The sequence below is a fragment of the Calonectris borealis genome, chromosome 5, assembly GCF_964195595.1.
Source record: "Calonectris borealis chromosome 5, bCalBor7.hap1.2, whole genome shotgun sequence".
Lineage (NCBI taxonomy): Eukaryota > Metazoa > Chordata > Aves > Procellariiformes > Procellariidae > Calonectris > Calonectris borealis.
Window position 1 is genome coordinate 46,245,444 of NC_134316.1, and position 27,799 is coordinate 46,273,242.

The 27,799-nt window shown below is 49.6% G+C and overlaps 1 long non-coding RNA gene across 2 annotated transcripts; it reads left to right on the top strand.

Moving 5' to 3' along the window:
* LOC142083128 (uncharacterized) lies at nucleotides 1-17,578 on the top strand. 2 transcript variants are annotated; one of them, XR_012673971.1, is made up of 3 exons: nucleotides 1-80; nucleotides 15,112-15,310; nucleotides 17,458-17,578. It is a non-coding gene; the product is annotated as an uncharacterized LOC142083128 (long non-coding RNA). The 2 variants fall into 2 exon arrangements; XR_012673970.1 differs by lacking the exon at nucleotides 1-80 and adding an exon at nucleotides 1,393-1,610.
* The last annotated feature ends 10,221 nt before the right edge of the window (nucleotides 17,579-27,799 follow it).

Here is a 27,799-nt window from a genome sequence, read left to right on the forward strand (position 1 = left end):
AGCTGATCTAATGGGCTCCGTAAAACGTGAGGGAGAAGCCTGCTTTTCTGCTGTTGTTTTCTAACATGCTCTGAGCTTTGGTAAGTAAGAGGAAGAGTGCTTGAAAGAGCCTGTTCTTTGAGAGTAACGCGTTCCTGTAGCGTGCCCATCTTTGCAGGGTGAAGGTTTCCTACCTGCAGTATGATTTGGCTGGGCTGTGAGGCTGTATTGTAGTAGCAGAGGTAAGAAGTGTCGTCTTTAAAGGTAATGAAGCTGTAGCAAAGCAAGCAGGAAAAGGTATTTTCCTCCTAGAACGATGCCTGACAAAAATAGTAACAAGTAAAGGCACTTGCCGTTGGCTTTTTTATGCAGTCTTCATGCGGAGCTCTTGATGTGGATTGATTTGTGGGAAGCGAGACAGCAGTGTGAGGAAGGAAAACTGGGGCTGGTCTAAACGGCTTCTTTGCGGTCGGCAGGGTTCGAGCCTTTGCGCTAGAACAGGTCTTTACCACAGTTTACGAAGACAGCAAGTGAGCTGTCTGTAAGGAAAGTGTCAGCAGAAGTAAGGCTCAATTTGCTACATTGGGTCCTCAGTATGTGATGCAAATAAGAGATGACTTGGCAGTGTTTACATCTCAGGTGCGTGCCAGTGTGCTGATGCAGGCCGTTGAGGTCTTTTCAGGGGTACTTCGGGACTGCAGGTCGCGTGCCTGAGTGGTAGCGAGTCCCAGGATGAGCCAGCTCCTGCCGACAGTTTTACCTCCTGGAGATAGGTTTCATTTGGACTCATTATTTTCTCAGCTAAGTCTATCCAAGTCTTACAGACTTGAGCCCCTTGGGATCGTGACGTTGTGGTTCGAGTGCTCAAGTGGCAATGTTTGGTTTGCCGTCGCTTTGCCAAGGCAAAGCCCATTGCAGGATAACGGTCCCACAAAAAGCCTGGGACTGCAGTCTTCTCAGGAGTCTTCTGTAGCCTTCACGCTGCCAGGGTGTTGATGCTGTTTCATCAGAAGTAAAATTCACCCTAATCCCGGGATGTCTTTCCTATCCTCTCTGGATGGAGTAATCCCTGCTCATTCATTAACTGGACATGCTCTACCTTCAACCTAGGCAGGGTATTTTCCCTCATTCCCATCTTGTTCTGAAGTAAACATCACAGTTGTTATAATCATGAAAAAGCGGAATATTTTTTCCTCGTATAATTTTACTCTATATAATAGTTTCTTCATTTCTCTGTTGTGTGGTGGTAGCTCTGAGCATTTAATCTGGTCTCGCTGAGTCTCCTGAACCCCAAAGCAGTGTTCTGAAGGAGGCCTTATTAGGGATTTGTTCAACGGTGTTAAAATAAACCTTGCTTGCTCTGCTTTAAATCGGGGTGATGGAAAAGGCCGCTCTGGTTTTTGGGTCCTTTTTTCTCTTCAGTTTTTAGATGGGCAGACGAAGCTTCTGTTGGGCTTTCTCTTTGTGTACACCCTGGTGCTTCTCACGCCAGCTTTCTTGGCCGAACAAGGGCTATTGCTTAAAACTTCCATCAGAGGTGATGCCTGTCACACGACAAGGGTTCTTTGGGTATCGGACGATAAAACGGCAACGGTCTACGGACCAAGACTGTTCAACCTTGTTATAATCATGTAAGTTGACAATCAATCTAATCAAGCGTGAGTAGAGCGCAAGCAATCTAAGCATGAACGAAAGAGAGAAGGGGAAATCTCACTTGCCGTGTAGGCAAGGTACAACACCGTTAACGATTAATCTTACCCGCTGATGAGCAACAGTCAGGGAAATTGTCGACCTGTCGTGTTCTCCGTCATGACATAAGGACATCTCCTTTGCTGGGTAGCACCCCTGGGCCAGCCAACGAGACCTACCCCGAGTTAGCGTTTGGGCACCTTATTTATGGGTCGTATGACTGACAGGTTGACGTAGACACGTCCTTTACGTACAAGGCTGGACGTGTCTCAAAAGGGTCGGTGATCCTCGGGTAGTTGTACGCGGTTGGTCACAGGTTTCTGTGTGCGAGTGGGTCCGTGCAGCTGTGCGAGCAGTGCAAGCACGCTATGTAAGCGCTTTCCACTGTCCCATGCCATACCTGAGGCCAGGAGCGTCTCGCCACGCTCCACCCGTTATGGCGTGGGCAACGGCGTGATCCAGTGGTTGGGGTAGCAGCCCTGCAGCGTGCGGGTGCGAGCCTCTCTTGCCGCTCCACGTGCGAAATGGCTGGGCGTGAACGGAGAGGTGGTGGAGGAGGAGGAGGACTTTCCCAAGCAGGGGGCAAATGCGAGATGAGTCGCTATTGGTGTGGTCCATCATTTCGTTCTATGACATATGGCAAAGCAAAGCTTAATCACAATCTAAACAAAATTTACTGATGGGCTAAAGAGTTTTCGTTACTATTTTTTGCAAATTTAAGGATGGTACCCAACTAAAGAGGTCAGAAAGTCCGGGAATTAAGGTTCTGATTAAAGGTCTGCATCTTGAATCATGGGGTGTTCCTCATATACTGTAGTGAAGAGGTGGAGGGTCAGATCTATGCATGCGTTAACGCAGGGGCTGCATTAACCCCCCGACCTCCCGCTGCACGAATGACGTCAGGCAGAGGCGCTGGGAAACGAACATCAAACCTTTAATGAATTGAGAAAGAAAGAGAGAGATGGGAGAGGGCTGGGGCTGGAGTGGGCGGGTGCAAGTCGCATGTTGCAGGGATCCGTACTCCACAGCTTCTCTATCAACCTGTCAACAGCGATCAGCACTTTGTCCCGCGGCGTCCCTCCGGGTTCTGGCTCGCTTGGTGGGCCTGTTGTTGCCGTCAGATGCCCTCCGCTTGCTGCTGCCCACTTGCTGCCTGCCCCTGCCTGCTGCCGCACCATCCCCATCCGGCTTCCCCTCCCATGGTGTTTTTGAGTGTTGTACCGTCCGGCACAGCACCATCTTCTTCCTCTTCTTGGGTGGCGTGGTGTCCCATGGGGAGGTGTCTTGTTTCTTGGGAGTGCCGGCCGGTGCGGGGCGCTTGGCCTGCTGGCCGCCCACCTTGCCCGATCTGGGCGCCACCCGGCAAGAGAGGAGAGCCGGCGGCAGCGGCAAGCGGGTCACAACCACCCGGGGCTGCCTCCAGAGCGCCTCCTCCACCAGTTGGGCCTTGTGTGGCGGATGATGCTGGGGGACAGGCGGGGGGCTGGCGAGGGGACTCAGCAGCGGAATCTGCAGGGGGCTCAGCAGGGGGCTCTGCGGAGGACTGTCCTGCAAAGTCTCCGGAGAACTCTCCGGAGAACTCTCCTCGGAAGTCTCCAAGGCACTGGCCTTCAGCCAGGTAGGGAGGTCTGCTGCCACCCCACCCTGCTTCCCGTTGAGGTCCTGCAAGGGGGAGGCTGCCAGCCCCCAGAAGGGGTCGGTGTCCCCCAGCATCGCCCCCGCCAGGCGGTCCTTGGGGCAGTCGCCCTCTGCCCTGTAGTCCAAGAAGTCGGGGACTTCGTAGAAGGAGGCAGTGCTGGCAAGGCTGTCGGGGTCATCGGGGAAGGTGTTTTCGCCGTCCACCAGCATCACCGCCGCCACTTGCTCCTTGTTGCAGCTGCCCTCTGCCCTGTACTCCAAGAGGTGGGGGAGCTTGTTGAGGGAGGTGGTCAAGCTGGGGACATCGGGGACGGTGTCCTTGCCATGCCCCAGCCCCGCCACCACCGCTCGCTCCCTGGGGCAGCCACCCTCGGCCACGTACACGGAGAGTTCGGGGAGCTCATCGAGGACCTCGGCGGTCAAGCTGGGGACATTGACGGTCAAGATGGTGTCCTCGCTGTCCGCTAGCTGCGTGACCACCGCTCGGTCCTGGGGGCAGTCGCCATCCGCCACGTGCTCTGAGAAGTCGTGGAGCTCACTGAGGAAAGCGGGGCTAGCGAGGCTGTTGGGGAAATCAAGGACATCAGGGACGGTGTCCTTGCTGTCCCCCAGGCCCCCCACCACCACTGGCTCCTTGGGGCAGCCGCCCTCCGCCACGTACTCGTAGAGGTCGGGGACCTCACTGAGGAAGGCAGTCAATTCGGGGACATCAGGGACGGTGTCCTCGCTGTCCCCCAGCCGCACCACTGCTGCTGGCTCCTTGGGGCTGCCGCCCTCCGCCACATACTCGGAGAGGTCGGGGAGCTCGTGGAGGAAGGCGGTCAAGCTGGGGCTGTCGGGGACCTTGGGGACGGTGTCCTCTTCGTCCGCGGTGTCGAGCCAGTCGAGCGTACGGTTGATGGTGGTGTCCTCTGCCTGCTCAGGAAAGGCCTCGGCGAAGGTGGCTGGCCCCTGCTCGGGCAGATCCGTGGGCTTCCCCGGGGCTGCCGGAGTGGTGACCACTGCTGCAAAAGCAAACAAAGGCAACCCAACCGCAGGGCAATGCAAGCTTTCCTCAGTGTGGCCGCCCACCTGCGGGCTCTGCCACCCCCCAAAACTCACCCTTGGGCTTTGTCGTGGTTGTGCCCGGTTCTGTCGGTGGAGCCAGGGCTGGCTGGTGGGGGCTGGCGGCAGGGACGCTGTCCTCGATGGCCGCTGCATCCTTCTTAAAGGCCTGCGACGGCTTCTGGGCGCTGCCGGGCAGGGTGTGGAGGAGCACAGGGGGACCCTGCACCCGATGCTGAACTGCAGGGCGACGGTGTGGCGGGGGGCCGGGGTGGGCAGGGAGGTGCAGCGGGCAGGAGCCCGTGGGGTACAGGGGCTCCCCGTGCACCACGGCCCACGGCCCCAGCCCCATTGTCTTGTTGGGCACCAGCGTCCCCGTCAACACCTGCTGTCCCCAGCCGTAGGCGGGGGGACAGGGAGCAGGCACGTGGGGAAGCTGCACCCCGCGGCGGAGCTGCACCCCGGGAGGGAGCTGCGCCCCGGGAGGGAGCTGCACCCCATGGGGGAGCTGCACCAGCTGCCCCGGGGCCCCCAGGGGCCCTGGCACCCCATGCCAGATGCTGGCCTGAGTCAGCTGGTGGGCGACAGGGTGCACCTGGGCAGGCTCACAGGACACTGGCAGCCCAGGGACAGAAGGCAGCGCGCCGGCAGTGAGCGTTGGCGGCATGGCCAGGGTGGTGAAGCTCGCGCGGGGCACTTCCAAGGCCATCGGCAGCCGGAGGGGGAGCCTCTCTCTTGGGGGAAGCAAAGAGGGATGATGGGGTGAGATAGAGGCGGCAGAGCTGGTTGGGGGGCTACCCGGAGGGCAGGAGCACCACGAGGAGTGGGAGCCTGCTGCTGTACCTGCCATGGCGGTTGGTCAGTGTGGCGTTTGTTTGGGGCAAAGAACATTCTGGGGTGTCCATCCCCATGGCGATCATTATGACAGCACCTGCTTCAGCCAGCCTTGCGATGATTTGATTTTTCATACCACACCAACTTCCCATCTCAATGATTTCCAATCCTGGTGATGATTTTGTGTCCTCAATGCTATTTCCCATCCCCGCCGTGGTTTCCCATCCCAACGATAGTTTTTTGGGGAGTTGAATTTCCTGTCCAAGGGGAAGGGATGGGGCCGGCCCTGCCGGCCCTGCGATGCTGACAGGTGTGTGCTGCCCAGTCTTCCCCGATGGTGGAGATTGGAGGGAGGCTTGGGGCACTTTTGGGCTGTTTTTGTCCTCCCCCCTCTCTAGGCTGGGCCAGAGGTCAGTCTTGGTCTTGCTGTGGGGGAAGCGAAGCTCTGTGATGTTCATGTGCTCCTTCCTGGGGAGCGCCGGTGTTTTAGAGTGGGTTTCGAGGATTCCTTTAGAAGGTGAGCACACATGGACAGACTATAAGGAAGGGGAAAAAAGCAAGCACTTTATTAAATATAATCATGCATTACACTAAGGGTATTTAGCAAAGCGATTGTCTTACCAACCCGAGGCCCAGAAGAAAGATGAACCATCCGTACATTCTTGTATTGCCTTGTGCCACGAACTCAGCCCAGCAGTTGGTAGGTGCCAGCTTTACGTGGGCGTCCCCACGGAGGCAACGGTGACCTCGCTGTACACCGGCCCACTGTTCTTCGGGAAAATCCCGGTATTTATACATTTGCAAAGGAAATGGGTTCCGACAGACGTGGCCAGCGGGTGCCGAAACGCACCTCAATTGGAACATAGGGAGCCTATAGCACCTGAGCTCGCTGATCAGGCGCGCTGCACGAGCCATAGCCACCCCGTCTATTGGTTCGTAGGCCTTGTTCACGCGACATATTACCATAGTCCAACATTTACGTATTGACCTATACTCATGCCAACAGCAAAATGTAACAAAGCGAGCAAAACTATACATTGTAGTTTATATTTCTTCATTATTGCACGTCTCTCACATCCTTCACGTCCTCCCCTAACATTTTCTCAACCTTCCTTATCCTCCTGTATTCAGCATTTTCACACAATAGACAATAAACGGTCTATTTTCTATGCTGACTACGGTTTTCTTAGCTATCTATTTCTCACCCAGTGTCCATCCACGGACCAAAATCCCATCTTTTAACCCTTCCGTATACATGCCACCGCATGGTCCGTGGTTGGAACACGACGATATTCTACCATTCATACTACATGTTGGTGCAGTAAGGCATCAATCATTTGTCGTATTAGTTGGATAATGCAAGGGACAAAACACATGATACATAGAAACACAAGACATAAAATAACAAAACCTAAAATGAGTTGTCGTAACCATGGCCACCCCCATGTCCATCCACCAAAGGGGTTCCAACCTGTTTGTTCAACAAGTTGGTGATTCAGTCTTTGTAGCTCCTGTATGTGTGCATGAATAGATTTGGAGTGATCACTCAGGTTCATGCAACAGAGTCCGTCAAAGTCTTGGCAACCATGTCCATTAACAAGTAATAAAAAGTCGATTGCAGCTCTGTTTTGTAAGGTTGCATGTCTAATGCTGTCTACATCTAACAATAAGTCAGATAATGCTAAACTAGTGGCATTACTATATTTGGCTAGCCAACATCCCAGTTTGTTTAGTTGAGATAGAGCTGCAGCACTTGCTACTCCAGGTGAGAATATAGATGCTGCAATAATCTGTGGAGCCTTCCAAAACTCCACGTTGTCCTTGCAGTTAGGCGCAAAAGCATGTATTTGCCGTGTTTTCCGATTACGGTTTTTCTGCATCCAAATCGCAAGGGTGATGTTCGGGGCTAGTAAGGTGTGTCGGCCCAGGGTACAGGGTCCACCTTTGATGGCCCGTGGTATCCCTGGCCAAGCTCGGTCACCACATATCAGAAACAGTCCCGATGGCAAAGACATATGCGTAGAAAAGCTCATTGTAACAGTCTTGGAGGTGGTGTTACACCATCGCGACGCGTTGGAATATCGTGGTAGGGTGGCATTAACGCACCACGACTCACCCTCCTTTTTGGCGTACCTGAAATAGGTACACCTATCTGCATTCATGGATCCTAAAGTTTGCAGTTCCTGGGGCGGCAAAGAAGGCGAGTGTCCGATTCATGAGAACCAGGCATTCCAATCCATCGAGTTTATGGTTACTCGTACAGCAGTTGTTGACAAACCTTTGAACTCCTTTGATGACAACGGAACTCCTATTAGGCACGTGGAAAAGGGGTTGTTTGGTGTTGCGGTACTGAGACACAAGGAATTTTGTCCGGTCACGTTAGCCAGGGTTACCCAGACGTTTTCCTTGGGTTGCGGCGGTATTCCTGACTGGGTCCATCTGTGAACACAAGAGGGGGGGGGGAAAAACTATACCCTACTCCCGCCTCAATAAATGCTGTGCTGGCACACGCCGCCACGCAGATTCTCCCTGCACTACAATAGTTACAGCTTGTGAGTCATCTGCGGCTATAACTTCAGCCGCAACTGGCTGTCCCAACGGGGGTCGATACCATACCCGCGCTCAGCAAACCCCCGCGTGGTCTCTGTAACCGGTGGCGTACTCAGGATATGATGTACTAAAACCCATGGAGCGGCAGGCAAGACCACCGCCCGCAAGGAGGTATTTTTAATCCCAAGTATGAGTGGTCGTTGTCCCGATTCCTGAGTTGGGTTCAGTAATACAAGGCCCTGGGCCAGGAGCCCTGGGGTTAAGCACAGTAAATGCAGACAGTTGCCGGAGGCTGGATACAGCGTGACATCAGTACGAAACCACCGCGTCTCCTGACTAGCCATGGTTATATCTGTAGTACTTTGCACCGCGTATCCACCTCCTTGGGGTGTAGCCGTATAGGCCGTCCCTTGTAAGATGGATATTCCTGGATTTGCCACTTTTCTGGTTCTGATCTGCCCTTGTTTCATGCGTAAGATGGGAGTTGAGCTCTGACCAATGATACGATTATTTAGGATGCGTACTGCTTCAGTCAGATGGTCTACCCACCCGGTGAACGTGCCACCTCCCAAGCGTTTTAGCTGCTCCTTTAATAATCCATTAGTGCGCTCTACTAATCCTGCACCCTGGGGGTGATAAGGGAGATGCCATGTCCACGTAATTCCTCGGTCACTGGCCCACTGCGCTACCCTGACATTTTTAAAATGCGTCCCATTATCAGATTCGATCTCTACAGGGGTGCCATAATAGAGTTCTATTATTTCTAGACATCTAATTGTGGTGTATGCATTGCTATAGCGGCTAGGAACTGCTACCACGAGTCCTGAATATGTATCTACAGGTACACAGATATAGCGTTGTCGCCTTTGTTCTCGTAATGGTCCAATATAGTCGATTTGCCATACTTCACCTCCATTTGTGCCCCGTCGTATGCGCCCTACTGGCTGATCTAAATAAGGATGTTTCTTCAGTAACTGACAGGTTTCGCACTGGGCAATACACGTTTGAACATCTTTGGCTGATAGCTGAACACCTCGAGCCTTAGCCCATGCTAAGGTGGCATCCCTTCCCCCATGGCCAGCTTTTTCGTGAGCCCACCGTGCCAATGCAGCATTACTCTGTTCCTCTAGTTTTACTGTCTGAACCTTTGCAAGGGCATCGGCTTGTGCATTCCCCAAATGTGTCTCAGACTGTTCCTTTGTATGTGCATCCACATGAAACACACGGACATCTCTATCCTGAAGGAGAGCCCAAATGCGCTCCCAGTAAGGACGGCCCCATACGTCCTTACTTCTAATGTGCCACTGATCGGCATGCCACTTGGGCAACCAATGTACAAGTCCCTGGGCTACAGCCCAAGAGTCAGTATAAAGATAACAGATATGATTGGGTGGGGTGGCATCTATAGCTTGCCAAGCTGCTATTAATTCTGCAAGCTGAGCACTGCCTGTTTCACCCTCAGTACTGAGAGTCGTGCCAGTGGCAGGGTTGTAGGCGATGGCCCTCCAGTGGCCTTTTGCAGAACAGCTGCCATCAGTAAACCAGGCTAACTCTTTCTGTTCTTTTGTGAGCTCTTCATATGGCCCACCCCACAAACCCAGCTGATAATTTACCACATCGTTAGCGGTTTTCCCTTCCTCGAACACCCCATTGCTCACTGCTTCATGAAGTTGGTGTGTACCCTTTGGTCCTGGATTAGCTCTCTCCTGTAGATATCACCACATTTTTATAATTGTGGCTTCCTGTGCATGACCAATTTTATGTGTTGTGGACGGGGTGATTGCCCAAGCTATCACAGGTGTTTCAGTCTGAACTAAGACATCATGTCCAAGGGTCCTGCCTTCAGTATGGAGAAGGGCCCAATATACAGCAACTAGTTGTTTTTCAAATATAGCGTACCGCAATTCGGCCCCAGTAAGCCGGCGGGACCAAAATCCTAAAGGTCGTCTGCAACCATCCTGTAGCTGCCATAAGCTCCAGAGAGCCACATCTCGCTCTAGTGAAACATGTAGCTCGACAGGCCCGTCTTGGACAGGGTGTAATTCCAAATATTCTTGGACTATGTGTTTTGCTTGCTCAAAAGCCTCCTGTTGTGCTTGTTCCCACTGGAAATGGGCCTTTTTCCAGGTCACAACATACAGGGGCTTCAATATAACAGCTAGGCGAGGCAGGTATGATCACCAGAAGCCAAGTACCCCTAAAAATTGTTGCACCTGTTTTTTAGTGGTTGGCTGTGGCCATTCCTGTATGGTTTTCAACACAGATTCAGGAATTTGTTGTTTCCCTTGATGCCACATGGTACCTAAGTATTTAACAGTGTCTGAGGGTCCTTGGACTTTCTTGGGGTTCACCACCCACCCATCTTGTTTCAGTCTGTCTAGGATATAATCAAGCTGTTGTTGCACTTGCTCTTGGGATGGTCCCTGAATCAAAATGTCATCAATATATTGTACTACTTGGGTTTCAGGTTCCCTACTGCTCTGTTTTAGGGTTTTGTGAATAGCTTGGTGACAAAATGTTGGGCTGTGTATATACCCCCCGGGTAATCTGGTAAAAGTGTACTGGGTCCCGTCCCAGGTAAAGGCAAACTGCTCCTGAGCGGTTACAGGAATAGGAACAGTGAAAAAGGCATTGGCTACATCAATTACAGCGTACCAGGTGCCTGGGTGCACCTGGATCTGATGCACCAATTCGGCTACTTCAGGAACAGCAGCGGTTATCGGTGGGGATACTTTATTTACCCCTCTATAATCTACAGTCATTCTCCAGCTTCCATCTGACTTTTTTACCGGCCAGATAGGACTGATAAATGGAGAGTGCGTATAACGCACTACACCTGCTTGTAGCAGATCTTGTATTGTTTGTTCAATTTCAACCTTCCCTCCTGGAATTCTGTATTGCTTTAAGTGTACCACTGTGTGAGCCACAGGTATATTTGCCTCATTAGGGATCTTTCCTACTTGGATAGCCTGAATATGCAGTCGTCATGCAGAACCAAAAGCCCACAGACCATCGGGTAATTCTAGAATTTGGCCCCGGAGTATGTCCATACCAATAATATATTCTCCAATTTGAGCTATCATGATTTTAAAAGACCTGGGGGGCCATTCCCCAATTTGCAATTTTACATGCATTAAGCGTCCAATAACTGGTTGATCTCCCAAACCCCATACGGGGCTTGTTTCCCCTTTATGTTTGTCTGGGTTGCCATGTATAATCGTGACCTCTGCCCCGGTGTCCACTAGAGCTCGCACTTGCTGTTTATTTGTAGGGGACCACCAAACTGTGCAAGCTACAAAAGGACGCAGGTCATGACGCTGTACAAGGCAATGCAGACCCGGGGCTTGGTCTGACTCTCATTCGGATTGTGGGTGGAACTGGGCTACAGTTTTGTCTAAATCCTTCCATGGGTATTGCGGAGCCAGTGGAGGCCCGAGTTCAGGATGGGGTTGATCATCAAAACCAGGCATATTACTCTGGAGTTTACGGACTTGCTGCCGGTTTCCTTGGTTGGCCAGGCGTCATAACACAGATAGAGGCTTTCCATCTATCTCTGTTTTAGAAACACCTTGCTCCAACAGCTGTTTAAATAAACATTTCGTTCTCCCGGCTGTCCTTGTTCAGGACGAGGGTCTCGCCTGCTTGGTCGGGGAGTATTATTCTCTGTTGTCACAATACCTGGCAGGTCCCCCATTTGGCTCAGCTTCTCTATTACCTGCGATATGGGATTTCCTTGCTCTGACATTAAAAGAGGAATCAAATAGAGTTTCCAATATGTCGGACATCCTTCAAGGAGAGCATTACGGCTGCCTGGGAGCAAGGACTGATCAAGATATAGACGGGGATCCCCCATAGATACTGCTAGTTTCATTCCTTCTGCTTTTAGTAAAGCAGGAGCTTGTTGTAAGGTAGCCCAGCTCTTTGCTCCCGGGGGCCAGGCTCCATCATTAGTGTGTCGGTCTCCCAACCCCTCGGCCACTACTGCAACCAGGGACACATTATTCCCTGGAGGAATACGGCGTAAAGCCGATTGGACATAGGAGTCGGTGGTAAGGCCCAAAAATTTTATAGCATCCTCGTGGTCTAACAATACTGTATCTCCCCCTTCTTCCATAAGTCGTACTAGCCAGGTCTGTGGTTTTTCTCCTGACCTCTGTTTATATTTCTCTAAAAGGTTTTTAACATCCTCAGGGGAATAATCTTCCATCTGGTCCTGTCGGATAAATACACCGATAGGATCAGTCACTGCCTTTCGTTTTACTGCGGGGGCAGCTCGCTTCCCTAACTCTGGTACTGCAGGGGTTGAGGGCACTGCCTCCTCCCCTTCTGTTTCTGTGGAATCATCATCACTGCTTCCCCATATATTTCCATCCCATGTCTCTGGATCCCACCCGGGGTCAGTTACAATCACCCGGACATGAGGACCACCCTTCTGCTTTCGGGATCCTTTTTTCCTCCATCGGGCTACTCGCACCGCAAAACGGGTAGCAAGATTGGCACATTTTTGCACCAACTCCTCCTGCTGATTTGTTTCACTAAGAAGAGCTTGTTGTTGTACGACTGTAGTCGCTTTAAGCTCCCGCAACTGATTCTTCAGCTGTGTAACTTCTGCCTCTAATTCCTGTGTTCGCCCCCATTGTACTTTATAAGCAGATAAGAGGGCTCCCCCCATTCGCCCAGCATGCTTAAGGTGGTCCTTCCTTTTTGTATGTGAAGTTTCTACGAACCCTTCCCAATACTTTAAAACCTCCATAGGAGATTCATTGGTCCATGGTGCTGGGCTTACTTTAGTACAGGTTTCCCACTTATCCCAAAGAGTATTCCAAGGTTCCAGGGTCCAACCTGATCGCTCAACTGGGGGTGCCTGTGGGGGCCCACCTGTCCCTGATCCAGATTTCCAAAAAGTAGCCATACCGGGTAGTCAAAAAAATTGACTTTCAGTAGAAATTACAATAATAGTATGCTAATCATGCCTAAGGCAATAGGAACCATCCCACAGCAAACAGACAAAAAATCACAAAAGAAATCCAGGACTCTATCTAGTCTCAAATCTTGGGGCAAAAGGTGTCTCCTACACTACTTAACAAAACACACACACTATTTACACAAAAGAACAAGGACCAGCAATAGACCTTATCATCAAATATATATTCCTAACTTTTGAATGGCCGCTCATTCACTAAATTACCCCTTGTATAAAACACAATATAAATTAACAAAGCACGGACAATTCTATACAAAAACTCCATCTAGCGGTGAGCCTTGGTAACAAATTTTAACTCTGCAGATTCGTGCAGAAAACCTCCCATTCAACTGACCCTCCCGCATCCGAGTGGCGCAACCGACAGATAGCTATCGACTCCACTATCCACGTCCCACCCAATTGTCTATGTGCCTCCTTCAACACAGGAATCCCATCCTCGTCGCCAATATATGTTTTAGAGTGGGTTTCGAGGATTCCTTTAGAAGGTGAGCACACACAGACAGACTATAAGGAAGGGGAAAAAAGCAAGCACTTTATTAAATATAATCATGCATTACACTAAGGGTATTTAGCAAAGCGATTGTCTTACCAACCCGAGGCCCAGAAGAAAGATGAACCATCCGTACATTCTTGTATTGCCTTGTGCCACGAACTCAGCCCAGCAGTTGGTAGGTGCCAGCTTTACGTGGGCGTCCCCACGGAGGCAACGGTGACCTCGCTGTACACCGGCCCACTGTTCTTCGGGAAAATCCCGGTATTTATACATTTGCAAAGGAAACGGATTCCGACACACATGGCCAGCGGGTGCCGAAACGCGCCTCGATTGGAACATAGGGAGCCTATAGCACCTGAGCTCGCTGATCAGGCGCGCTGCACGAGCCATAGCCACCCCGTCTATTGGTTCGTAGGCCTTGTTCACGCGACATATTACCATAGCCCAACATTTACGTATTGACCTATACTCATGCCAACAGCAAAATGTAACAAAGCGAGCAAAATTATACATTGTAGTTTATATTTCTTCATTATTGCACGTCTCTCACATCCTTCACGTCCTCCCCTAACATTTTCTCAACCTTCCTTATCCTCCTGTATTCAGCATTTCCACACAATAGACAATAAACTGTCCATTTTCTATGCTGACTACGGTTTTCTTAGCTATCTATTTCTCACCCAGTGTCCATCCACGGACCAAAATACTATCTTTTAACCCTTCCATATACAGGTGGGAACGTGTGCAATCACAGAGGAAACTTCCTGCCGCTGCCCTGCCATGTCCTTCAGGCTAAAACATGGTCGTTTTTTCTTCTGGTCGTTTGCTGCCATCGAGAGCTACCGAGTGCATGGGAAGGTGTTGGGTTCCTGCTCCCTGCGGTCAGCACTGGTCCGTACTGGGTAGCCTCCCACAGCAGCCAGTGCTGTACGCCCCTATCAGTTAGTTGTGAGGCAGACATCTGCAGCTGGAATGTGTGGCATGTTCCTCTGATTTGTCCATTCTCCACCTTGTGTAGCAACACATTTAAAATGCTGAAATGTGTTCTTTTTATTGCTGTTAAGGTTCAAAAATGTTGTTTTGGTCTGGTCAGCAAGGTATTTGGGAAACATCACTGTTGCATTTTGAGAATAAAGTAGGTTCCCATCCTTCCCGCTACCCCCCAAACTGTGTAGGATCCAGGCCTTTTCCCCCTACTCCCCTATGTGTAGCCTGGCTTCGTTTGTTTTGCTGCCTCAGACCGGGAGTATAGCAAACAACTGAGATGTGCGCTGTGTGCTCCAGGCCAAAGAAAGTTTTAAACGGTCCCAGTTTATTTTATGCGGCTGTGCAGCATGGTACATTTTGGAAGGACCGCTGGAGTCATGTATCAGAAGTTACTGAAAATGAGATGATACCGGTAGTGGTTTATTTTCTGTGCCTGGTTTGGGAAAGAATATTCTGAAATACTGAACTGTTAGAGAAAAATGAGTGCAAGGTAAGGAGCATCATGCTGCATTTATTGCTAAATGTATGTTTTCATGTCATTCAAACTAGAAAGTAAACAAAGACTGTACCTGCAAAAGAATTCAAATAGCTGTCTCTGTTTCCCAGAGTGAGCATACAAGCAGCTGGGAGCAGTTTGCAGGATCAGAACTTCAGCCTGCTCTGGGTGATAAACCCGCGGGAGAGGAAAGAGAAACCCGACTTTTTTAAATACAGCTCTACTGATCTTAATATTTCTTCCTGTTAGATTGTGTTGGCGGTCAGACTCTAAGCACGTGATTAAACTGTTAAAAAATCAAGATATTTAGGGATTATTTACTGTTTCAAATGCTCTTACAAGCAGTGCGCTCTATTGCCCTGTGGGTAGTATGATGGCATGACTGGCATGCCTGGTAATTTTCCTTGTCTTTTCCAGTAGAAGGATGCATTTATGAAGGCGAATCCAGGGTACAGGTGGTGCCCCACAACAAACCACCCTGTGAAAACCCAGACACCCACTGTTACAAACAGGAAAAAGCTATGGGCCTTTGCTTCAGACTCTGCAAAAGACTGACGAAGCCCGAGGAAAGTGACAAAAAGTGAAGAAATGCCACAGCGTAACTTCGGGATGGGAGGTGAGATTTCCATCCATGTTCCTCAAACGTAGTAGCCTCGTTTTGTATGAGGATGCGGCGTTGGAATCGAACCGCAAGACCAGTTTTCTTTACTGCACATGGTACTGTAGTGCAAATACCTTTCATGTCCCAAATTAAGTTGCCAAGACTCTCGTTAAACCTCTGCATAAGAACCTAAAGTTTTCCTTAGTGCATGATTGCTTTCAAGAGTCGAGTCCAGATATGTGGCATATGGTAACCCATACCCCATTTGGGGTCCGGATTTGGTTGATTTTTAATTTGGGTTTATCTGCTGTTACAGATTTCATTTTCTAGTCAAAAAGGAAAATGCTGATTGTGTGTGCATTCTTTTTCCCTTTCATAGAGTGTTGTACTATGTTCAGTAATTTGCTCTTTACAAATGTCATTTATAGGTGTCTATGGAGTTGGAGGTGTTAACGTTCTTGTGGATGAATGTACCAGTGGAGCTAACTTCTTGTATTCAAAACAAGAGAAGCGTAATTTAATTTGGCTTAAAATGTGCTCTTTTGCCCGTTAGACCTTGGAGGGGCAGATTCTAACCTTCTAAACATTAAAAAAAGAAGTAAATAAAAAATCAAATCCATGAATAAGTGCAGGTGGAGCGCCTGAACTGGTGAAAGGCAGATAATCTCTCACTGCTACCTGCAAATAGCAACTGTTGCAATCCTGACCTTGAAATGCAGAGACGTAGATGTTGGATACTGACAGCTTGAGAACCTAACGGTCAAGGTAGAAAATAATTTTTTCCCCACCACCCTTTTTTTCCTTTTAAAGTTCCTAATTTCATAAATAGTGATGTATTTGAAAGTTTGTCATATCCTACCTAGTTTATGACAAGCGTGTGGCAGACAGGACTTTTCTGCTTAGAGAGATCATGAGCTGGAGGGTGGAAAATGGTTTCATGGAACAAGTGTGAAAGGATAAAAAGGAATAAAAAGTCTTGTATATGTTTTTGCCAGTTTAGCGATATGAAAATTCCTCTAATGAAATTCCTTCTGGCTACGAAGGAACTGTGAAATGCGATCAACATAAAGGTCTAAAAATCTCAAGCCCCTTCATCCCGTTCTGCTATCAGAGGAGTAACTTTTATGCTCCTTAGGGTTTATTGACTTAACAGGAAGAACAAGTAGTAGGTCTTGGTCTATCTGGCTGCTGTCCCCCACCGCTCCTGCTGGGATATCCAACCGTAGAGCTTCTGAGTACAGAGAGATCTTGAATCAACACCTGTCAAAGCAGAGGCCAGAGGACTTAAGAATTAATTAGAAACTAATCTAATCCAATCCATTGTTTTATCTATAGAGCCATTAATTTCTGAAGCAGGCCCTCTTTTGTGCTTTTCTTAAAACTGTTTATTGATTTGTTTATTTTCTGCAGACTGAATCAGTGAGCATAGGAATTCACAGGGGTCTCACTCCAGTCCTCATGCCGATGAAGGCTGGCTGTTTCATGAGTGTGGAAACCAGCACTGGGCTTCTGACCTGCAGACCCACTAGTGGTGTCCTTGCTCACCCAGCCGGGAAGTTGTAATGGAGCATGTTTTTCTCATGGCGTGGCTCACCTGTGATACCTGAGGGCGTAAGGCAAAGACAACCGCTTTTTGCAGGTGAACGTGACCATTGCAGCATCTACCCTCACAGTGACAGAGCTAAGTGGGCAACAGCTTTCCTATGCAAATGTGCAAGATTCCCAATACTTTCACGTTTCTGCATCAGGGGAGAAGCAACTGGGCCAAAACGCTTTTTAGCGAGGCAAAGGGTGGAAAAAAGACACTTCCTAGAATAGCCAATATCCTGATAGAGATGCCATTTTTGTTTTTAGAAAGAAGCTTCATTCTGCACCCAGCAGAAAAAATGGTTTCACTTTTTCAGTCTGAATGAAAGCAGACTGACTGCGTATGGTTTCCTTCCCCAGCTCCAATTCCAATCCACGTGCTTGGCACTAATAAACAGGAGACCCTGAGCTATTTTCCAGGTGTCAGTGGCTGCCAGTTAGCAGAGAACACCTCTCACCTAGGTAACGGTGCAATTGGTCTGTGACCTGGGATGTTTACTTGCGTGACGGTGCCTTCGTGAACATTTTCTGGTCTTGCCACTTCAAACCCCTTCTTTTTTCTGGAAATCTTTCAGACGGCATTTCTTATTCTGGGATTCAGACTGGAGTTGGACTTAATGTTGAACGGCTGATCTAATGGGCTCCGTAAAACGTGAGGGAGAAGCCTGCTTTTCTGCTGTTGTTTTCTAACATGCTCTGAGCTTTGGTAAGTAAGAGGAAGAGTGCTTGAAAGAGCCTGTTCTTTGAGAGTAACGCGTTCCTGTAGCGTGCCCATCTTTGCAGGGTGAAGGTTTCCTACCTGCAGTATGATTTGGCTGGGCTGTGAGGCTGTATTGTAGTAGCAGAGGTAAGAAGTGTCGTCTTTAAAGGTAATGAAGCTGTAGCAAAGCAAGCAGGAAAAGGTATTTTCCTCCTAGAACGATGCCTGACAAAAATAGTAACAAGTAAAGGCACTTGCCGTTGGCTTTTTTATGCAGTCTTCATGCGGAGCTCTTGATGTTGATTGATTTGTGAGAAGTGAGAAGTGCGAGGAAGGAAAACTGGGGCTGGTCTAAACGGCTTCTTTGCGGTCGGCAGGGTTCGAGCCTTTGCGCTAGAACAGGTCTTTACCACAGTTTACGAAGACAGCAAGTGAGCTGTCTGTAAGGAAAGTGTCAGCAGAAGTAAGGCTCAATTTGCTACATTGGGTCCTCAGTATGTGATGCAAATAAGAGATGACTTGGCAGTGTTTACATCTCAGGTGCGTGCCAGTGTGCTGATGCAGGCCGTTGAGGTCTTTTCAGGGGTACTTCGGGACTGCAGGTCGCGTGCCTGAGTGGTAGCGAGTCCCAGGATGAGCCAGCTCCTGCCGACAGTTTTACCTCCTGGAGATAGGTTTCATTTGGACTCATTATTTTCTCAGCTAAGTCTATCCGAGTCTTACAGACTTGAGCCCCTTGGGATCGTGACGTTGTGGTTCGAGTGCTCAAGTGGCAATGTTTGGTTTGCCGTCGCTTTGCCAAGGCAAAGCCCATTGCAGGATAACGGTCCCACAAAAAGCCTGGGACTGCAGTCTTCTCAGGAGTCTTCTGTAGCCTTCACGCTGCCAGGGTGTTGATGCTGTTTCATCAGAAGTAAAATTCACCCTAATCCCGGGATGTCTTTCCTACCCTCTCTGGGTGGAGTAATCCCTGCTCATTCATTAACTGGACATGCTCTACCTTCAACCTAGGCAGGGTATTTTCCCTCATTCCCATCTTGTTCTGAAGTAAACATCACAGTTGTTATAATCATGAAAGAGCGGAATTATTTTTATTTTGTATAATTTTACTCTATGTAATAGTTTCTTCACATTTCCCTGTTGTGTGGTGGTAGCTCTGAGCATTTAATCTGGTCTCGCTGAGTCTCCTGAACCCTAAAGCAGTGTTCTGAAGGAGGCCTTATTAGGGATTTGTTCAACGGTGTTAAAATAAACCTTGCTTGCTCTGCTTTAAATCGGGGTGATGGAAAAGGCCGCTCTGGTTTTTGGGTCCTTTTTTCTCTTCAGTTTTTAGATGGGCAGACGAAGCTTCTGTTGGGCTTTCTCTTTGTGTACACCCTGGTGCTTCTCACGCCAGCTTTCTTGGCCGAACAAGGGCTGTTGCTTAAAACTTCCATCAGAGGTGATGCCTGTCACAAGACAAGGGTTCTTTGGGTATCGGATGATAAAACGGCAACGGTCTACGGACCAAGACTGTTCAACCTTGTTATAATCATGTAAGTTGACAATCAATCTAATTAAGCGTGAGCAGAGCGCAAGCAATCTAAGCATGAGCAAAAGAGAGAAGGGGAAACCTCGCTTGCCGTGTAGGCAAGGTACAACACCGTTAACGATTAATCGAGTTAAACGAGTTAGCGTTGGGGCACCTTATTTATGGGTCCTATGACTGACAGGTTGACGTAGACACGTCCTTTACATACAAGGCTGGACGTGTCTCAAAAGGGTCGGTGATCCTCAGGTAGTTGTACGCGGTTGGTCACAGGTTTCTGTGTGCGAGTGGGTCCGTGCAGCTGTGCGAGCAGTGCAAGCACGCTATGTAAGCGCTTTCCACTGTCCCATGCCATACCTGAGGCCAGGAGCGTCTCGCCACGCTCCACCCGTTATGGCGTGGGTAACGGCGTGATCCAGTGGTTGGGGTAGCAGCCCTGCAGCGTGCGGGTGCGAGCCTCTCTTGCCTCTCCACGTGCGAAATGGCTGGGCGTGAACGGAGAGGTGGTGGAGGAGGAGGAGGTCTTTCCCAAGCAGGGGACAAACGCGAGATTAGTCGCTATTGGTGTGGTCCATCATTTGGTTCTATGACATACGGCAAAGCAAAGCATAATCACAATCCAAACAAAATTTACTGATGGGCTAAAGAGTTTTCGTTACTATTTTTTGCAAATTTAAGGATGGTACCCAACTAAAGAGGTCAGAAAGTCCGGGAATTAAGGTTCTGATTAAAGGTCTGCATCTTGAATCATGGGGTGTTCCTCATATACTGTAGTGAAGAGGTGGAGGGTCAGATCTATGCATGCGTTAACGCAGGGGCTGCATTAACCCCCCGACCTCCCGCTGCACGAATGACGTCAGGCAGAGGCGCTGTGAAACGAACATCAAACCTTTAATGAATTAAGAAAGAAAGAGAGAGGTGGGAGAGGGCTGGGGCTGGAGTGGGCGGGTGCAAGTCGCATGTTGCAGGGATCCGTGCTCCACACCTTCTCTATCACCCTGTCAACAGCGGTCAGAGGGGCGTGGAGCACTTTGTCCTGCAGCATCCCTCAGGGTTCTGGCTTGCTTGGTGGGCCTGTTCTTGCCGTCAGATGCCCTCCGCTTGCTGCTGCCCGCTTGCTGCCTGCCCCTGCCTGCTGCCGCACCATCCCCATCCGGCTTCCCCTCCCATGGTGTTTTTGAGTGTTGTACTGTCCGGCACAGCACCATCTTCTTCCTCTTCTTGGGTGGCGTGGTGTCCCATGGGGAGGTGTCTTGTTTCTTGGGAGTGCCAGCCGGTGCGGGGCACTTGCCTGCTGGCCGCCCACCTTGCCCGATCTGGGCGCCACCCGGCAAGAGAGGAGAGCCGGCGGCAGCGGCAAGCGGGTCACAACCGCCCGGGGCTGCCTCCAGAGCGCTTCCTCCACCAGTTGGGCCTCGTGGGGCGGATGACGCTGCGGGGCAGGCGGGGGGCTGGCAAGGGGACTCAGCAGCGGAATCTGCAGGGGGCTCAGCAGGGGGCTCTGCGGAGGACTGTCCTGCAAAGTCTCCGGAGAACTCTCCGGAGAACTCTCCTCGGAAGTCTCCAAGGCACTGGCCATCAGCCAGGTAGGGAGGTCTGCTGCCACCCCACCCTGCTTCCCGTTGGGGTCCTGCAAGGGGGAGGCTGCCACCCCCCAGAAGGGGTCGGTGTCCCCCAGCATCGCCCCCGCCAGGCGGTCCTTGGGGCAGTCGCCCTCTGCCCTGTAGTCCAAGAAGTCGGGGACTTCGTAGAAGGAGGCAGTGCTGGCAAGGCTGTCGGGGTCGTCGGGGAAGGTGTTTTCGCCGTCCACCAGCATCACCGCCGCCACTTGCTCCTTGTTGCAGCTGCCCTCTGCCCTGTACTCCAAGAGGTGGGGGAGCTTGTTGAGGGAGGTGGTCAAGCTGGGGACATTGGGGACATCGGGGACGGTGTCCTTGCCATCCCCCAGCCCCGCCACCACCGCTTGCTCCCTGGGGCAGCCGCCCTCGGCCACGTACAGGGAGAGTTCGGGGAGCTCATCAAGGACCTCGGCGGTCAAGCTGGGGACATTGACGGTCAAGATGGTGTCCTCGCTGTCCGCTAGCTGCGTGACCACCGCTTGGTCCTGGGGGCAGTCGCCATCCGCCACGTGCTCTGAGAAGTCGTGGAGCTCACTGAGGAAAGCGGGGCTAGCGAGGCTGTTGGGGAAATTCGGGGACATCAGGGACGGTGTCCTCGCTGTCCCCCAGCCGCACCACCGCTGCTGGCTCCTTGGGGCAGCCGCCCTCCGCCACATACTCGGAGAGGTCGGGGAGCTCGTGGAGGAAGACGGTCAAGCTGGGGCTGTCGGGGACCTTGGGGACGGTGTCCTCTTCGTCCGCGGTGTCGAGCCAGTCGAGCGTACGGTTGATGGTGGTGTCCTCTGCCTGCTCAGGAAAGGCCTCGGCGAAGGTGGCTGGCCCCTGCTCGGGCAGATCCGTGGGCTTCCCCGGGGCTGCCGGGGTGGTGACCACTGCTGCAAAAGCAAACAAAGGCAACCCAACCGCAGGGCAATGCAAGCTTTCCTCAGTGTGGCCGCCCACCTGCGGGCTCTGCCACCCCCCAAAACTCACCCTTGGGCTTTGTCGTGGTTGTGCCCGGTTCTGTCGGTGGAGCCAGGGCTGGCTGGTGGGGGCTGGCGGCAGGGACGCTGTCCTCGATGGCCGCTGCATCCTTCTTAAAGGCCTGCGACGGCTTCTGGGCGCTGCCGGGCAGGGTGTGGAGGAGCACAGGGGGACCCTGCACCCGATGCTGAACTGCGGGGCGACGGTGTGGCGGGGGGCCGGGGTGGGCAGGGAGGTGCAGCGGGCAGGAGCCCGTGGGGTACAGGGGCTCCCCGTGCACCACGGCCCACGGCCCCAGCCCCATCGTCTTGTTGGGCACCAGCGTCCCCGTCACCACCTGCTGTCCACAGCCGCAGGTGGGGGGACAGGGAGCAGGCACGTGGGGAAGCTGCACCCCACGGGGGAGCTGCACCCCGGGAGAGAGCTGCACCCCAGGAGGGAGCTGCACCCCACAGGGGAGCTGCACCCCACGGGGGAGCTGCACCAGCTGCCCCGGGGCCCCCAGGGGCCCTGGCACCCCATGCCAGACGCTGGCCTGAGTCAGCTGGTAGGCGACGGGGTGGACCTGGGCAGGCTCACAGGACACTGGCAGCCCAGGGACAGAAGGCAGCGCGCCGGCAGTGAGCGTTGGCGGCATGGCCAGGGTGGTGAAGCTCGCGCGGGGCACTTCCAAGGCCATCAGCAGCCGGAGGGGGAGCCTCTCTCTTGGGGGAAGCAAAGAGGGATGATGGGGTGAGATAGAGGCGGCAGAGCTGGTTGGGGGGCTACCCGGAGGGCAGGAGCACCACGAGGAGTGGGAGCCTGCTGCTGTACCTGCCATGGCGGTTGGTCAGTGTGGCGTTTGTTTGGGGCAAAGAACATTCTGGGGGGTCCATCCCCATGGCGATCATTATGACAGCACCTGCTTCAGCCAGCCTTGCGATGGTTTGTTTTTTCATACCACACCAACTTCCCATCTCAATGATTTCCAATCCTGGTGATGATTTTGTGTCCTCAATGCTGATTTCCCATCCCCGCCGTGGTTTCCCATCCCAACGATAGTTTTTTGGGGAGTTGAATTTCCTGTCCAAGGGGAAGGGATGGGGCCGGCCCTGCCGGCCCTGCGATGCTGACAGGTGTGTGCTGCCCAGTCTTCCCCGATGGTGGAGATTGGAGGGAGGCTTGGGGCACTTTTGGGTTGTTTTTGTCCTCCCCCCTCTCTAGGCTGGGCCAGAGGTCAGTCTTGGTCTTGCTGTGGGGGAAGCGAAGCTCTGTGATGTTCATGTGCTCCTTCCTGGGGAGCTCCGGTAGGGCCGTTGCGGTGCTCCGTCCCGGGCATGGGGAAGCGTCATAGGGCAGCGGGTGGGCATCCTTCCCTGTGTGGCCTGTATGCTGGCGTTTCGCGAGAGCTGCAGGGAGCCTTCCCCTGTGCCCCGGCTCAGCCGGGCTCCAGGAGCGTCCCCAACAGAAGCTTAGACCTCGAAAGAGGCCAAGGAAAAGACATTGGAGGGGACCAGGCGCGCTGCAAGGCTTGGACACGAGCTGGACAGGAGCTCCTGGGGCGCAGGGCGTGCCACCGCACCCGGCAGACCCCCGGCCCGGACCTTGAGCGCTGTGAGGCGGGAGATGTGGAAGGGACAGGTCTCTTCTGAGCCCACAGAGCTGCGGAGGGAGAAGGAGAAAATAGTTCCATCCGCCTGATCATTTTCATGGCCCTCCTCTGGGCCCTTTGGCTAATGCCTGGCAAGCCCAAGTTTATTTATTACAGACAAACACAGATGAATCTGAAGAAATTCCAGAAGGGATTAAAGATACAGTTTACCCTTTTGTTTGGGCAACAGAGAAACCAGGAAGAGCGAAAAATGTGGAACCGGTAAAAGTTGAATTGAAAACAGGAGTTCGACCGGTAAGAAAGAAACAATATCCTATTAGTATAGAAGCCAGAAAAGGTTTGGAACCAATAATAAATAATTTTAACAACTATCAATGAATCAAATGCATATTTCTCTGTTATAGATTTGAAAGATGCTTTCTTTTGTATACCTTTAGAAGAACACAGTCAAAAGATTTTTGCTTTTGAATGGGAAGATCCGTCGACTGGGAGGAGGACTCAGCTCTGCTGGACCATGCTGCCACAAGGGTTTAAAAATAGCCCAACCATCTTTGGAGCAGCTCTGAATAAGGAACTGGAACAGTGGTCCGGTAAGGAAGATCAAATCACCCTCCTTCAATATGTTGATGACATCCTATTGGGAGCAGATACTACTGAGATCTGCAAAGAAAAGACTGTTCGCCTCCTAAACTTTTTGGGAATGGCCGGGTATAGGGTGTCAGAGAAGAAAGCACAAATTGCAAAACAAACTGTAATGTATTTGGGGTTTGAGATTTCCCAAGGACAGCGAAGATTGGGAAATGGTAGAAAAGAAGCCATTTGCAGGATGGCGCCCCCTCAATCCAAAAGAGAGTTGAGAGGATTTCTAGGAATGGCTGGATGGTGTCGCCTTTGGATTCCAAATTATGGTTTGATGGCAAAACCACTGTATGAGGCAACCAAAGGCCCTGAAGAAAATCCTGCCTCTTTAATGCCAAGTGAAAAAGAGAGTGATCTTAACCATGATTGTTTATAAGTCATTGAACAGGTATATGCCAGCAGGCCAGATCTGAAAGATGTCCCTTTCCAAACTCCGGATGAAGAATTATTTACTGATGCAAGCAGCTTTGTTGTAAAAAGAGAAAGGAGGGCTGGCTATGCCGTGGTAACTTTAACTGAAGATTGAGAAATAAAAACATTACCTCCAAATACATCTGCTCAGAAGGCAAAAATTATAACCCTGACAAAAGCCTTAAATTTGGCTAAAGGTAAAAGAGTCAACATCTATACAGATTCTAAATATGCTTTTGGAGTTGTGCATGCTCATGGAGCAATATGGAAGGAACGAAGACTTTTGTCTGCCAGTGGTACCCTTATAAAATATGAAACAAAGATTTCAAATTTGTTAGAAACAGTACAGAAACCTAAAGAAGTTGCAGTGATTCATTCTAAGTCTCATCAAAAAGGGACTCAAAAGTAATACAAGGAAATCAGAAAGCAGATGAGGCTGCTAAATGTGTAGCATTAAATACTATGATTTATGTTTTAATTCCATCAAAAGAAATTCAGGTGGAATCCCCAAATTATAGTGAAAAAGAAAATAAATTAGCTATGCTATTACATTGTAAGAAGAATGATCAAGGATGGTGGATAACTTCACATCGACAATGTATAGTAACCCCTGAAATTATGAAGAAATTAATGGTCAAAACCCATGCTGAAACACATATGGGAGCAGAGGCAATGGTGGAATCAGTAAAACGATATGCGATAGGAACCAAAATGTTATTGATTGCTAAAAGTGTGAGGAATAAATGTGAGATTTGTCTTAGGAACAATCCGAAAATACAAATCCGACCCCCTCCTGGAGAGGTAAAGAGAGCCATAACTCCCGGTGAGTATTGGCAAATAGATTTTTCAGAGTTACCGCGGTGTAACCAATACCGATATCTGTTGGTATTGGTAGATACCTTCTCTGGATGGCCGGAAGCTTTCCCGTGTCGAACCAACAAGGCAAAAGAGGTTGTGAAACATTTGTTGAAAGAAATAATTCCAAGGTTTGGAGTCCCTTTAGGAATATCCTCAGACAGAGGTCCACATTTTGTAGCAGAGGTTGTTAAAAACATGAGTAAGACATTAGGGATTAAGTGGGATCTCGATACCTCTTGGAGACCTCAATCTAGTGGGCAGGTGGAAAGGATGAATCAAACATTGAAAAAACAAATTTCTAAAATATGTCAGGAAGCTCAATTGAAGTGGATCGAAGCCTTACCACTTGCCTTGTTGAGAATTAGGGTGACCCCTAGAGCTAAAGAAAAAGTGAGTCCATTTGAAATGTTATATGGAAAACCTTATAGCGTTAATTTGACAGGAGGATCAGAACAAATGCATGTAATAGGAGAAAAAGTATTGACTGAATATCTTTTATCTTTGAGTAAGGTGTTGAATTCTTTGCATAAGTATGTCCTTTTGAAGACACCTTTACCTCTTGAATTTCCAGTACACCCATTTAGTCCAGGGGATCAAGTTTATTTGCGAACCGTGGAAGGACGACCCTCTTGGAGAAAAGTGGAAAGGACCTTTCCAGGTGCTGTTAACAACAAACACTGCTGTGAAACTAGAAGGAATAGATTCTTGGATTCATTATACGAGGATTAAGAAAATTCCACCTGGACTATGGACATCTGTATTTAAGGAACCATTGAAGTTAACTTTGCGGCGTGTTCAATGAGATACTGGAGATGCTGCTAAATTAGTGTAACAATTTGATTTTGAACAGAATTAAATTAGAGAGAGAGGGAAGATGTGGAATGTGTTGTTGTTAATAATAACGATCAGTCAGATTGATTCTCAATCTTTGTTACCAAAATGGGATAGAAATCGAAATATCTGGGAACTTTTAGCCCGAGAAGTAACCAACATGTCTTCCTTTTGTATTGCAGCCGAGAATTCTGTGGGAGGGATGTATAGTTCTTGTTTGGTAGGAGTACCAACCCCATTGGAATTGATGAAGAATTATACAATGTTTTAAAGTTTTGACATTAAGTTAACTTATCGTAGCATTTATAGTTTAGGAAAAACAACTAGATTTAAGAGAGAGGGATGTTAAGAGTCAAGGTGCGAGGAATGCTTCCAGCTGGGCATTGTGTTAAATTTATAAATTGCATTTCTAAATGTGAAAATTTAACACGTTTACAACCTCCTTTGAGATGTAACTCCACTCAACTTCAGAGTTATGCATGGGCTCATACTAAATTACCCCTTGGATGGTTTTTGTTATGTGGACAAATAGCGTATTCCTATATTCCAGAGAATGTGACCGGAGGTCCGTGTTCAATAGGGGAGGATAGCTCCGCTGCTGATAGACAAAAAGGACTTAGAACATGGTGGACGAACTAAAAGGAGTGTACATCAGATATCAGAGGATTGTGACTCGCAAGTCACTTTATACAGTTCAAGTGAGATGTCAGCTGCAGCTATCCTAGCACCCGGAGTTGGAGTAGCTATGAATTATCACACCATAAAACGGATTACTTGTGCTTTAGTAAAAGATATAAATTATACCTCCCAAGCACTTTCGGCTATTGGTATGGAAATGACACAAATAAGAGAAGCCACACTTGAAAACAGGGCTGCAATTGACTATTTACTTTTAAGACACAATCATGGCTGTGAAGAATTTAAAGGAATGTGTTGTTTTAATTTAAGTGATAATTCACAGTTAGTGGAGAAGAAAATCCAACAATTAAAAGATTTGGCATATGGGTTTAAAGAACGGGAAGGATTAGATTTTTCTTGGTTGTTCTCGTGGCTTCCAAATTTAAATTGGCTTAGACAATTATTTTTGTTTATGGTACTGATCGTTATTTTAAAATGTTATGATTACATGTTGTAGGATTCAATTTGCATCTTTTTGTAGAAAATAAGTATTATGAGACTCATGATGCTTAACATCATAAGTCTCAAAGGGGGGAATTTTTAATGTTAATCTTAATCAACATTAATCTTCAAAGTGTTATCATCCTGTGTATAGCCCTCACCCAGAACTGGGTTAAAAGACCAGTTAATAAGAAACCAGAATGATGAAGCTAGTGAGTGGGTGTTTGATTGGAGGAGATCAAGATGTATATGTTTTAATTTAAGAACACTATGGTGATCGATAGTTTAGTTTGTTGTGGATTCTATATTGCTCGCTTCTGTAATTTTAAACAATGAAGATTTGTTGCTTAGAAGTTAGATAACTAACAGGTGTGTGTTTGTAATTGTGTGGAGTAGTAATTAATTATAAACTGTGTGTTTTAGAGGTAGTGATAATTAATTTTAGCTATGGAAACTATAAACAAACGTGGTCCAAGCGTGGCTCAGGGACAAATTGCGACCCTATAAGGTAAAGAGGAAATAAGTTCATGAAGAGTTCACTACCCTGCCGACCACCAGAGACCACCCGAGACCCCCAAGGAGACCCTAAAGGCTTTAGTGCGCATGTGTTTAAGATGATGTAATATTATAATTAGTTCTCGGAAATGTAATGAATATG